Consider the following 14,130-nt stretch of genomic DNA (forward strand, 5'->3'; position numbering starts at 1 on the left):
TTACATATTTGAAATATATCACACAAAGCAAAAAACAAAAGCATCACAAACAGTAATTTGTGCCAAATTTTCTTCTATGAATGTGTATGTGTACACACATGTGTAACATTCTCAAAATAAAATATTCAAAAATAATCCGTTTTATTAAATAGTCATTTTTCATAAAAATGATACAACTCATTCCTGAAAACTTTGCATGAAAACAGAATGTAGGGAATTATTTTATTCTGAATTAATATTATATATATATATGTAACATATATGTGTATATATGAAACATCACTTTTTTAACCTGTGGATGAACTACCTTCACTGATATTGGGAAGATGTACTTTTAGACATATGCTTCTGCAGGGGAACAGAAACCAGATAAAACTAATGAAAAATCAGATCATCTAATTGGAAAGTGAGCTACCTGCTCTCACTCTCTCTCTCAAATCAATGGAGATAACAATTGAGCTACTCTGATCATCAATTAGTCATACAACACTGAGAGCTGAAGGGATCAATAAAGTAAAAGAAACAGTCATGCTTCCTTTTCAAAAACCAGCTAGCCCCAAATACTGAAGATCATGTTTTATAATTATTCTTACTTTTTACCATTTAAAACTATCAAAGGCTTTTCTTCTTTCTCTTAGCAGTTTTTATTTCTTTTAACGACATTTAAGGGAAGCATAATGACGGTAAGTGATTTCCGTCACCTGTCAAATGTGTTAATAGTATTTTAAGTTGAATTTCCTGTTGAAAATCTGCTTCTGGAGATCCATCTCCATAACCTCATAAATATTCAATCCAGGAAGAGGAAATAGATCCAGTTTCAAATCCTTGTCTTCCATTAATTTTCTGTGTTGATTCATACATTTACATTTTGTGGATAATAAATGCACTCCAAAACTCTTGTGTTTTAGGAGTTTTTCTTTTTTAATAATGAAATTCATACTACATCAAAATAATAAAATATTCTTGAATAAATAAAATCTATTACTAAATTACATCAATCCAATGGATGGAATTTCATTTAAATTCTCTAATTTTTTAATGCTTATTATAGTGCTTATGAACGTGGTTTGATTAAAATTAAAATTTAAACTACCACACTAAATTGTTATGTTATAGTACCTATAGTTTTGTTTGGCATTTTCTCTATGAAAAGATACAATTGGTTGTCAGATGCCATATCATGTGATTCAGTGGTTCGAAATCTATGTTGTTTGAAGGAACAGATAAGTGTAATAGCAATACTTATTTATACACAGGTGGAAAGATACATAAATAGATAAGGAAAGAAAGATGTGTATTGAAACTCTATTTACATTATATTTTAAAGTAAGATACATTTTACCAATATTTATATCACAAAATCATAAACTATAATTCCTTTAGGAAAACACATTGTAGTGGGCATGGTTTATTCATGTCTTCTTCTAAAGAACCATGTTATTATTGTGCGAGTTGACAAAATTAAAAATCTACACATATAAGTTTGAATAAAAATAATTTCATTATATAGACATTGAATTATTCAAAACACATGTCTTTTGTATTCATCAAGTGGGACTTTATTTTTATATTGAACAAAGACGGAACTCAGAATTAGATGAGCACATTTTTACTATTCTTAGAGGATTATGAAAACAGTTGCTGTTATGTTGATGTTTTTCTCACTGCCTCATTCAGTATCATTACTGTATTTAAGAAACAATGAGACACTTGCTTACTATTCAAAACTGTTAATGCAATAGTTATAGTCAAGTGTATGTGTGATCAATTATAAAAGCTATAAAAGAGAGCAAAGTGAAATTTCTGTGTCAGTTTAAAGTTAAATGTAAGTAGTAATATGAAAAATATCTTAACTACAGAGTTCCTTTTTAATATTTCAGAATGTTTAATATTGTGTCTGTTTGCATATGTAGTTTTTTATAGTTCTCTTCTAAAAATTACATATGTTGAAAAACCATGTCCACTTTGTGAAAAAAAGCCTATCTATAAAATACAAAGAGCCATATGCTGCTTTTCTTCTGCAATTTCTTGTGCTTCTTTTAAACTGAGTCTTTTTAAACGCAGTGGAATCTCATTTTAATATTAATTGTAACATTTTGCACTTAGGTAGTGCTTTTCCTCTGAAGAAAGCCAAAGCCTTTAGCAGTGAAAAATCTCAGCCATCAGCCAGGACAGATATGTGAGGAAGAACTTCATCAATGAAAAGCCAATTTAAACTTGGAAGTGATTTGAATTCCTACCCCTTTCAATCAGGCAACAGGAAAAGAACCAATTTTTCACCAACCCTCAGGGTTTGCTTCAGAAGAGAAAGGTAAATTCCACTGCTGGAGACCTTGAGGTTCTAAAGACATATGGGAAAGAGGGAAGAACAAGAATTACACTCTAAACCTGTCTACATGAAGCTGATAAAATGGATTATAGCATGCTAGGCATGGCCTGATTCATTCCAGGAGCAAAATGTCATAAGTGATACATTTCTGGGCAAAGCATACTGATCAAAAAGCCCAGGAGCACAGCAGAAAACACACACACACACACACACACACACACACACACACACACACACACTACCTTTTCTATTCTCTTCTGTGTATCAGTGGTAGTTAAATGTACATCCGTTAATGTCAGAAATAACTTTGTTTAAATCCTTATTCAGTCCATTGCCACTTTAAAAGTTCACAGCCTTTATACCTTAATCTAAAAAGTGAAGACGATGACATATTTCTTGACAGATTGTGAAATTATAATGAAATAGAATATATAGTTTTTAAGTTAGTGTTTCGTTCATTGGAAGTATTCGGTAAATGATCAATGTCATCAGTATTCTTACGCAAATATAGCTTGTCAAATGACAAAAATAATACAATTTAGGAAAGAGTTTGATGTCCTTTATTCAAGAGAAAACAATCCATAGATGAGGGAGCACAGTGCCTTACAGGACTGGAGCACTCTTCCAAAAGGACTTTGGTAAGAGCGAGTATATAGAGAGCATTAGAAAAGGTAATGCTGAAACAGGACATGATTGGTTAGGAGGTCAGGGATTTTCTTATAAGGCTAACAGGTCCTATTTTCTAGGTTAAGGTAAACTAGCTAAAGCTGAGTTGAAAGATTGTGATTGCTCTTAGGTTTCCTTGACAATGTGCTGTTTCCCATAAGTGCAGGCTGATATACGTTTAGATCTGTGACTTGGGCCAGACCACTATAGCAGCCTCCATTTGGTGGGTCCCAATATACAAATTCACTTAAGCTAAACTAAAACTGAACAGATCTCATCTTTACCTCAATTCAACATCCCTGATTGAAACACATATTTTGTTACATATTTTAAAGAGATATTTGTCTCTACTTTATTAGAAAATAAAGATTATTTTAAATAGTGTTATGATCTCTTCCTGTTACCAATTTTTCATAAGTTCATTACTTGAAATTTTTAAGTACCCTTCTTAAAAATCAAAACTCAGAACTAATTTTACTCCATGCAGTTGTTTTTTGCAGATAAAAATTTTAAACATGAATTTTATTTTGCATTAAGTATAAACCTTTCCATATACAGTTGCTTATTTTAATGCTAGTTTAATTTGAAAATTCCTCTGAAATATAAAATGTCTCAACTTTTCCAAGAAAAATGTAGTACCAAAATACATTATCAATAGTAATGAAAAATGTTCATATACATTTATCTCTGTGAATTAAGAGTGGCTTAATGTTAAGAGAAGTAGTATTTTGTTTGGTACTTTAAGTAAAAATTATCCAAAAGAAAAGAAAATCACCCTAAATTTCTTACACATATTCTTAAGAACAAAATCATCTCTCCTTTCTTGATATTTCTTTCAACCTGTAACAGAGCCTGAGGATAATTTTACCCTTCCAGTCTTCATTCTAAATTCTGTTTATTCCCATTGATACCATTGATCAGGTTGCCTTGACTAACCTGAAAATTTGATGTAGCAATTGCATTAACTCCTTGATACCATATTTGGACATCACCTATGTTATCCAGTATTTGCTTGTTTCCAATTTGCCTGTTCACTCTGGTAGAAAAAGAAACAAGTTATCTATTTATTTCATCACTCCATTTTTATCTTATTCTCATTCTGTCTTACTCCTCCACACATCTCTGTACCGACATACCATCTAGCCACTTTTAAATAGACAAACAAACATCACTTGCATTCATGATATTTGTAGGAGCTGCTATTTTGGACCACAGAGTATTAATCATCTTTATGACAGTGGTCAATGCCAACTCTAACTTTCCATGGAAGTTAGTTTACATCCTTCATTTCTCCATATTTCAAAACACTGATTTCCAAAACACCAGCAATACAGCAGACGCTTATAGTAACTACAATAACTGTATTGACTTTGATCCAGGTAGAAACTTCAGTTTATGCAATTACATTTGACATATTAGGTCACACTTCACTATTGAACCAGTTAACTCTCTCCCTCTGTAATTCAGATCTTCTCAATTTCCCATGGCAAGTGCACATTTCCCAACTAAAATGATGGAGGAGAAAGAATATCAAGAGGTCCACCCTGAAACCCTACCCTTCCTGAGCAGTAGTGAGCCAGTGAAACCTGCTGATTGCAGTGCAAAAACAGGCTCTAGAATGAACCTCTAAATCTTTGAGGTGAATGCAGCTAACTCATGTAAATATATCCAGTGAAATGACTGTTGTCTTAAGACAAGTGTACGTTAAAAGTTTATCATTTTTTCCCTTGAGGCTTTATCTGGACATTCATTACTATTAAGTTCTTCATCTTCCACTTAAAGAGAAGGATATTTTAGCCATAGGTTTCTGATGATTCATCAGATGTTGGTACATAACACTGGATGAAAGATTATTCAATGTTAGGTGATTTTTTTTTTAAAGTTACTGTTTTTTTAAATAGATAACAGATATCCATTATATGAAAATAACCTGATCATCAAGGGAAATTCTGACTCAGCTTGAAAATCAAGATTCCTATTTCCTGGGATACTTTGTAATTATAAAATACAATTTTAATTATAGGAAACATTTTATAATGTATTTAATAATACAAATTAGAAAATGGGTCAACAAACAAAATTACCTTCAATTTCCTTAGCACAGTGGGTAGCACATGAGTCACATAATCTAAAGGTCCTACATTTCACAATGTTTAAGAATAGACAATATTTCACCAATATTTATTGGGCACAAATTGTGTACTAGATTTTACTCAGTGAACAAGTGTCACAAGATCACTACTTTTATGACATACATATTTCAATGGCTATGAAGGTGAGGGGCATTTTAGTTGGAGGGTGGAATAGAAACAGTATTTATTAAAATAAATATTCAAACCTTATTTCGTATCTGCATTTCCATTTTAGCAGCCATATAAGATCTATTTAAACTGAAACTTTCAAGAGACTTCTGTTTCTGTCTAGCAAGGTTATCAAAGAAGATAAGATCCACCATCTTTTATTTTTTTCTTGTTTGAGGATATTTGAGGTTATAATAATGCACTTATCTGTACAAGATCAAAAAGGAGATGTTCCCAATATTAATGTTTATTATTAAGCTTTTCAGCTATCTGGTAACTCAAGTGGTCTATAGTTGAATACACTCTAAAGCCAGATGGAATATCAGAAAATGTGTATGAGGTTTTAATTATCTGAAAACACGAAATGAACTGTTACTCATGATACCTGGGGATTTTAATGAAGAGCATACATATGTTCTTCTTGCTAATTGAAGATGAGCTTCATTTTAACAGATTTAATCTCTTGAGTATTTAAAACATAAAAAAGAGAAGGATTGAAAAGAATTTTAAAAACCCAAAGTAAACTTTTCTAAAACTCTGCATGTTGAATATAAAATTATTGGAGGTTTATATTTTTATATCACAAATGATTGTGTTGAATATGTAAAGTATCAATGATATAGAAGTTCATGAAATGATAGGTATTAATTATTTCACAGTTAACAAATGATTCAACCAAAACATTCATGATATATCTGAATAAAGCATTACATCTACATATTTAAAGCTGAGTATAAAATACATTAAAAAAATCAGACTGTACATAATACATTAATAATAGCTAGTATTTAGAGTTAGAAAATTCTTAGATGTAGAGTTTAGAATAATTGAAGTTTTATTTTGTAAGTAGCCCATGGAGAAATTATAACAACTTTAAAAGAAGAAAAAAAAGGAGTGCTATTTGAAAGTGAAAACAATGCATCAAAGCTGAGAAAGCAAAATAAATTTAAACACACTTTAAATGTGATAAAAAATATATACTGAGAGATTCTAAAAGTTAGCTGGAAGCCATGTGATGAGCTATGTACAAGTCGTCACAGAACTGTATCAGTGGCTAATCCAAACATTGCTTTGGGGATACAAATGTAGAGAATTGCCCATGAAAAACTGGAAATATAAATATGAATAAATCTGAGAAGAAAATGAGGCAGGGCAGAAGATCCTTTGTCAGAGGAAAAATAGTTAATATCACTACAAAGGAGTTTATGGTTTAAACACGAGGGATAGTGGTGAATAGCCAGAGAGAGGTTCAAATCGGTATGAAAAAAAGTGGGGAGGGATGGGTGTTTGGCAGGATCTACCGGAGCACCACCCAAAGTAGATAGGGCAGTGCTGGCCCACCTGGCAGGTATGTTGCCTAACTTGTGGTAGATAACAAACGCCATGGCAACTTGATGCCATCACACATTTGCTTGAAGCAACTGTCAATATTTTGATTGCCCATTCACCAACTGCTGACTGTGCCAGACACCAATATGCTGACTGTGCCAGACACATATTTTTATTGCAAACTGTTTTGTTTTTTGTAATTTTATAAATTATTTTCTCCAAATAACGTAAGTTCATACCCTGAATCTGCTCAATCCTGGGCCCCTGATGAGATCAAACTTTTAGCTGAAGGCTTGGATTTTCAGCCTTAAAGGTAATTTCACCAAGATAATGCCAACTTGTGGGTACCTGTCCCATATGACCTTGACCAGGTGAGAGGCTGAATAAAAATCAAGTTGTTATCTTTGTTTTGAAAGAATGTCATTGTCATCATGATGTTTTGTTTTAACCTTATTTCTTCCAAACTTCTGCTTTTAATATGTCAAAGCACATCATCATTCAAATTTCAATTTTGCTGATGACAGTATGGGGAGCTCTTATAGTTTGGAATGATATGCAACTTAGAATGAATTTAATCTTTTCTAGAAAAAAAAATGATTCGCTAATTTTTATATAACTCTAGAATGCAGAGCATATTGTTAAAGGAAGGCACATTTCTCCTGAGAGATAGTTCAGAGGACTTACCTGTTGAAATTACTGAGTGCTGCATTATATGTCTAAGGCTTGTCATCTACTCCTAATGACATGCAGTAATTAAGGGGAAGGGGTTCAGAACCTCGCATAAGCCACCCAGCAAGGAAGAAAAGAAAGTTTCGTCTGACAAGTACAATATATGTTTTAATAAAAAGTAGTGGGACCCAAAACAGGAGAGGATTCTGTCAGCAGATATGTAGAATAAGGAAGCATGTAATTAAAAATTGTCATATTTGGGAGTTCAATAAGTGGAAAAGTAACTTGGATAACTGCCTGAGGATTTGTTGGTTTTGAGATTCCAAATGCAGATTAAATGCTCTATCCCATTCTTTGGATTGGGGTACCAAGCATAACATACGTTATGCAATGATGCAATGCAATTATTGCATTAAGAAGTGGTACAGGGGGCTTCCCTGGTGGCGCAGTGGTTGAGAATCTGCCTGCTAATGCAGGGGACACGGGTTCGAGCCCTGGTCTGGGAAGATCCCACATGCCACGGAGTGGCTGGGCCCGTGAGCCACAACTACTGAGCCTGCGCGTCTGGAGCCTGTGCCCCGCAACGGGAGGGGCCACGATAGTGAAAGGCCCGCGCACCGCGATGAAGAGCGGTCCCCGCACCGCGATGAAGAGTGGCCCCCGCTTGCTGCAACTGGAGAAAGCCCTCGCACGAACCGAAGACCCAACACAGCCAAAAATAAATAAATAAATAAATAAAGTAGCTATAAAACGCAGCTTTCTAAAAAAAAAAAAAAAAAAAAAAAAAAAAAAAGAAGTGGTACAGGGCTTCCCTGGTGGCTCAGTGGTTGAGAATCTGCCTGCCAATGCAGGGGACACGGGTTCGAGCCCTGGTCTGGGAAGATCCCACATGCCGCGGAGCAACTAGGCCCGTGAGCCACAATTACTGAGCCTGCGCGTCTGGAGCCTGTGCTCCCAACAAGAGAGGCCGCGATAGTGAGAGGCCCGCGCGCCGCGATGAAGAGTGGCCCCCGCTCGCCGCAACTAGAGAAAGCCCTCGCACAGAAACGAAGACCCAACACAGCCATAAATAAATTAATTAATTAATTTTTTAAAAAAAGTGGTACAAACTAGTGTTTACTTACTAGAACTGTTTATTTCCAAAGCATTTAGAATAAAAAATAGGATGATGCAATCCTGACTGAGTTAAATCTGAACTTGTTTAAATACTGTTTAACTTGAGTTTGAATTAGTTTATAAAGTGGAGTAATTCATAAATTCTAGGACACCCAAGTAAAAGAAATTGGGAGAACATATGACAAGGTAATGAATTCAGATTGATAAAATGTTGCAATAAATTTTACATATATTCAGCTCTTTTAGAGGGCTTATTCCAACTTAGTGTCTAACCATCTGAGGACACAAAATTGGTTTATCATTCTAATATTATTATATGACTAGAGCAAATAGAAAATTCAAAGTTTTGTTTTTTAAACCTCTTCCTGGTTAGGTGTTATAAATCCATGACCTGTCTTTTTATCATTTTGGTTAATGCATATTTGTTCCCTGGCAATTGCTTTTTTTTTTTGATTTTTAAATTATTTATTTATTTATTTATTTTTGACTGCATTGGGTCTTCGCTGCTGCACGCGGGCTTTCTCTAGATGCAGAGAGCAGGGGCTACTCTTCATCATGGTGCACAGGCGTCTCATTGCAGTGGCTTCTCTTGCTGCAGAGCACAGGCTCTAGGCACGAGGGCTTCAGTAGTTGTGGCACATGGGCTCAGTAGTTGTGGTGCATGGGCTCAATAGTTGTGGTGCATGGGCTCAGTAGTTGTGGCACACTGGCTTAGTTGCTCCACGGCATGTGGGATCTTCCTGGACAAGGGCTCGAACCCATGTCCTCTGCAGTGGCAGACAGATTCTTAACCCTTGTGCCACCAGGGAAGTCCCAGCAATTGCTTTTTATTCCACCTTCTCTGGAAAATATGTTTCATTTTGTTTTGTTTTTACATAACCAGAAATGTCATAATCTCCCACATCAATATGCTTTTTTTAAGCCAAATATATGAATATATGTTCATACAATTAATAATAGGTCATTTTAACTTCCAATAAATAATATATTATAGAACATCTAACTGCATAATTTCCTTAAGAATATGTGTGGAATCATTTACTCCTATAAGTTTTCTCTCAGTTTTATTGGAATCTTTCTGCAAACCCTGTTTTTTTTCATTAAATTATAATTGCTACTGAGTCAGCATGAGGACATTTCAAGCACAGACAATATGACAATGAAAGATAAAGACAGAAGATTGTTACCAGGATAATATCCTTCTTTGTCATGGTGAGGAAAGTGTCCATATTGACTCAAGTTGCATTATTGTCGCTACTGAATCGACACAGTTGTAGGTCAGGAAGCCCAGTCTCTGCTATGGACTTCCTCCTGAAGGGCTAGTTCATTTGAAGGTGAAAGAGGTCCTGGAATAAGTGCTCAACTTTCTCACGAGAGGTCAACAATTATACTTGGTATTGTGGTTTTCACTTTTCCCTTATTTTAGAAGAAGCAATTAAGCACACACTGTGAACATCTTTAAGATGTGAACATTGTTACACTCAGGAGTTAACTCCTGTTTAAACACAAGAGAAGTGCCAGAAAGTGTCAGTTAAAACTTTTATATAATTTTTGCTATATGATCCTCACCGATTTCATTTGCCTGAGTCTTACTAGAGGAGCATACAACTGTGCACAGTGGTGGGTTAACATTAAATTCATGATGAAAAATCTCAAATGCATACTCACAGCTGTCCTAAAAATGTTTTCTCATTTTTCTGGTATCTGTCATCAGGTGTTCTTCATATACTTCAATATACCCTAGTGTTTGCTCTAACCTTCTCTTGCCTCATAAGTCTGAAAATTTTTTTAAATAATAAAAATAAATAGAAGCACTCAGACAGGAATTATTTCCTCGAACAAATATATTCAAGTATATATCAATCCATACTCATTTTCTGTCTTATTACATTGTACCAAAAGTCAATCTCTCAACTTGTATTCAACACCCCATTCTTCGTAGTTTCTCAGGAACTTTGTTGCTGGAAGCATGTCTTTTTACTGGACCATCAATTGCTAGTCAACAACTCCATTAATATATTAATATGGATGAATATGGTATTTCTTCCTTATCATAAGGTATCCTCCTTAAACTACATTTTTCACAGCAATGCCCGTATCTTTATCCTTTTCACAGTAAAACTTCTTGAGAGTTCTTTAGGTTTGTTGTCTCATATCCTCATTTCTAATTCTCTTCTCAAAACATTCAGATTCTGACTCCACCTCTTTGCTCAAACTGCCATATGCAAAATCTCCAGAACTTTCATGCCTTTGAAATCTTTCTCCACTTCTCAGAAATGGTAACTCAGTGACCATGTCTTCTTCTAGAAATCTTACTAATAGTTTTCCTCCTACCTTACAGGCTATGCCTCCTCAAGTCTCCTTTTCAGGTTTTTGTTCTCCAACACTCATGAAGTTGATATGGTTAATCCTCTCCTCTCTCCATGATCTCTTTTAGTCCACTAGTCTAATGCTTTCATCATTTCTGTATTAATTATACTCCCATTGATATCTTGGTGTCAGATATTCCTTCTGCCCTCCAAATTCATGTACACAACTACATGTAAACAATGTTCTCATATCATTTCCTTTCCTCCAGTTACTCTCTTCTTCCTCTATTTTAGGTTAATAGAACCTATAACTGTGAAAAATGATCTCAGTTTGTCATTTCCTGTTTATTTTCCTAATTCCCCCCACTAGAATATGAGTTCCATGAAAGCAGGGACATTTCTGCTTTATTACTACTAATTTACTAGCTTCTAGAAAAGTGACTGTCACATATCAATAGCTCTGAAAATTTTTGTTAAACAAATAAATGTATAAATAAAACTTGAGAAGTCCTTTGTTGCCTGGAAAAGTACTTACTTATAGAATAAATGTGTTTTAGCTAAATAAATGGGAATACATACATGGCTATTTGAGTAAAGACCTGGCCCTTGGAATGGATTGGATTTGTTGTTCCATGGGTATAAAGTTTCAGTTATGAAAGACAAATGAGTTTGTGAGATCAATTGTACAGCACAATGCCTGTCCTTAACAGTGTGATACTGTTCACTTAAAGTTTTTTACGAAAGTAGATCTCATGTTAATTGTTCTTACCACTCGCATAAAAAATAATAAAATAAAATAAATACAAAGGGGCACGAGGAAATTCCGGGAGGTGTTAGATATATCTATTACCTTGATTGTGGTGATGGTCTACAAGTGTGTGTAAATATTTATATATATATATCTCCAAACATCAAATTTTATACAATAAACATGTGCATTTTTGGGTATACAATTATATATCAATAAAGTGTAAAAAATAGGAAACATCCTTTGTAGGACTGTTTCTTTTCAGGATGGTTAATTTCTGTATGCTTGGGTACATTTTATAAATTATCAAATAATATCAAGCATTATAATGGCTAAAATATGTTTATAAATTTCATTAAAAATATACATTAGAAAATCTTTCCTAAATCTGATCCCTTCCTTCCCTGGAAAGTACCTGCCTGCAAAATTGATAATAATTGTTAATGTTTATCAAATATTTATTATTGATGATATAAACATAATTACATTTTATAAATTATTTCATTAAATACACACAAAAATATTTTGATAATTAACCAAAAAATATATATATATGGAGACTGAGGCTTAAAGACATAAATTCTTCAGGCTAAATCTTCCAGCCAGTAAGTGCTGGGAATTATAATTTAAGAAAAAGTATACAACACTTGCCTAAAGACTAGGAATTGTTGGAGAACTTTTTTCATTGGATTATTATTTAATACATTATGGAATACACTGTGGATTCCTTTCTATATAACAAATTTTCCAATAACACATGGATCTTTTTTACTGTTCTTTGAATTCACATTGTTTTGCTTTCTTCATATTAAATGCCAAATGCAGTTTTCAAAACTGCTAAACATTTTCATTTATTTTACTTTTCCTAGAGAAAGAATGTCCTTAAGCATAAGTAATTCTCTCTCTAATGTGGCTATTTAAATACTGCATTTATTTAGGTTCCCTTCATGAATCTTTAGCACATATTTTAGGGAAAAATTATAACTCAGCTTCACACTGCATTTTATATCTGTGTATAGATGGGGTTTTTATTAAAATTTGGAGTTTGTGTTAAATGTTATTTTATTATAGCAATAAAACTTCATTAGCTTTGATCAGATGACTACACAAATAACCTATCTGAAACTTCCAAAGTATGCAAAAGAAGCAAGCTCATAATGCCAAGATAATAAAACACTTCTAAACAGGAAAAAAATTCAAGGTTGGTAGAAAGGAAAGTTATGTTAAAGCAGTTTAAATAGTACTAGTATTCTTTTTTTATGGAAACACCACAGAGTTGGCAAATTAGCAGAAAGAGAAATAAAAGCTTAATATGTAAATGTATGCTTGGCCAGGAAAAGAGCACAGCAGCATGTGATATGAACTTCTCATTTAACAGAGTTGGAGCCACTGGTCTAGAGAAGTTGGATGGATTCTTTGGGACCTTAAAGACATGACTTCTAGCTCCAAGTCCGGTTGGCTCTTCCTAACTCAAAGGTACCTTCTTTTAGGAAACAGAAGATGTACATTTACATGACACCACACTAGAAAAAAATAAATGCAGGCACAAATTGTTTCACTGGTTGTTCTCCATACTTTTATGAAATTTACAGATGATACAACTTTTATGTTTTGTGGACCACATAGTTTCTGTCTTTACTATTCAATTCTGCCTCAGGAGCGTGAAGGTAGCCAGGGACAGTGCCTATATGAATGAGTATGGCTGTATGCTAATAATACATTTATGACACTTAATTTTGAATTTCATATAATTTCAACTCATCAGGAAAATTTAACTGCGTTCAATCATTAAAAAATGTAAAAACCATTCTTAGCTTGAAGTCCTTACAAAAACTATGGTTGCCTGGATTTGGCCAGCAGATCCTAGATTGCAGACCCTCGTCTGCATGAATGAAACCACTACCACTCCCCATTACCTCCCATAAGAGGGAATGGGTTTTGTCCTTGTTGTTGTTTCTTGTTAGATGTATAAGCAGGTATTTTATTTAAACAGATAGAGATAGATTATTTAAACAATTATTTTGAGATTTGAAAAGGCACATGTTCTTAAACTGTGAAGAAATTGAATTAATTTCAGTAGCCTTTGATTGCATTTCTCATCATTGAGATTGTTTTACATTTAATATGCAGGTGACTTTTATTTCAGAGAAATTACCATGACTAATTATGTCTAATTTACTTCTAGCTTATGAATTTTCTGAAATTGGACAACAGGTCTTATCAAATATGGTAGCTTCTCAGTATTTAGTATAATGTTTTACATCTTGCCACTTAAAGTGTGGTCTTCAGAACAGTCTCAGTATCACCTAGTATCTTATTAAAAATGCAGAATCTCAGCTTCCAACCAGGCAGATACACTTAATCAGACTCTTCATTTTAACAAGGAATTCCTAAGCCCAGCACAGTTGAGAAGCTCTGTTCTATCATACAGTGAACATTATGATATTAAAAACAAATTGCAAAAAATATGCCCTACTGAGGTAATTCCCTTAAGTGTTGAGCAGATAAGTTTACCTAAAAAATATTGTAACATTATGGATTATTTAAGATATACAAGTAGCAAACCCGCCTCTACTCCAGGATCACCTGTGTTATAGCATTGGAACTGACATCTGTATCTTGTAGTCGCTTTGTGGACAAAGGGAAATGTTTAGTCTATAAAAA

Source organism: Balaenoptera musculus, chromosome 3 (genome assembly GCF_009873245.2).
Source record: "Balaenoptera musculus isolate JJ_BM4_2016_0621 chromosome 3, mBalMus1.pri.v3, whole genome shotgun sequence".
Lineage (NCBI taxonomy): Eukaryota > Metazoa > Chordata > Mammalia > Artiodactyla > Balaenopteridae > Balaenoptera > Balaenoptera musculus.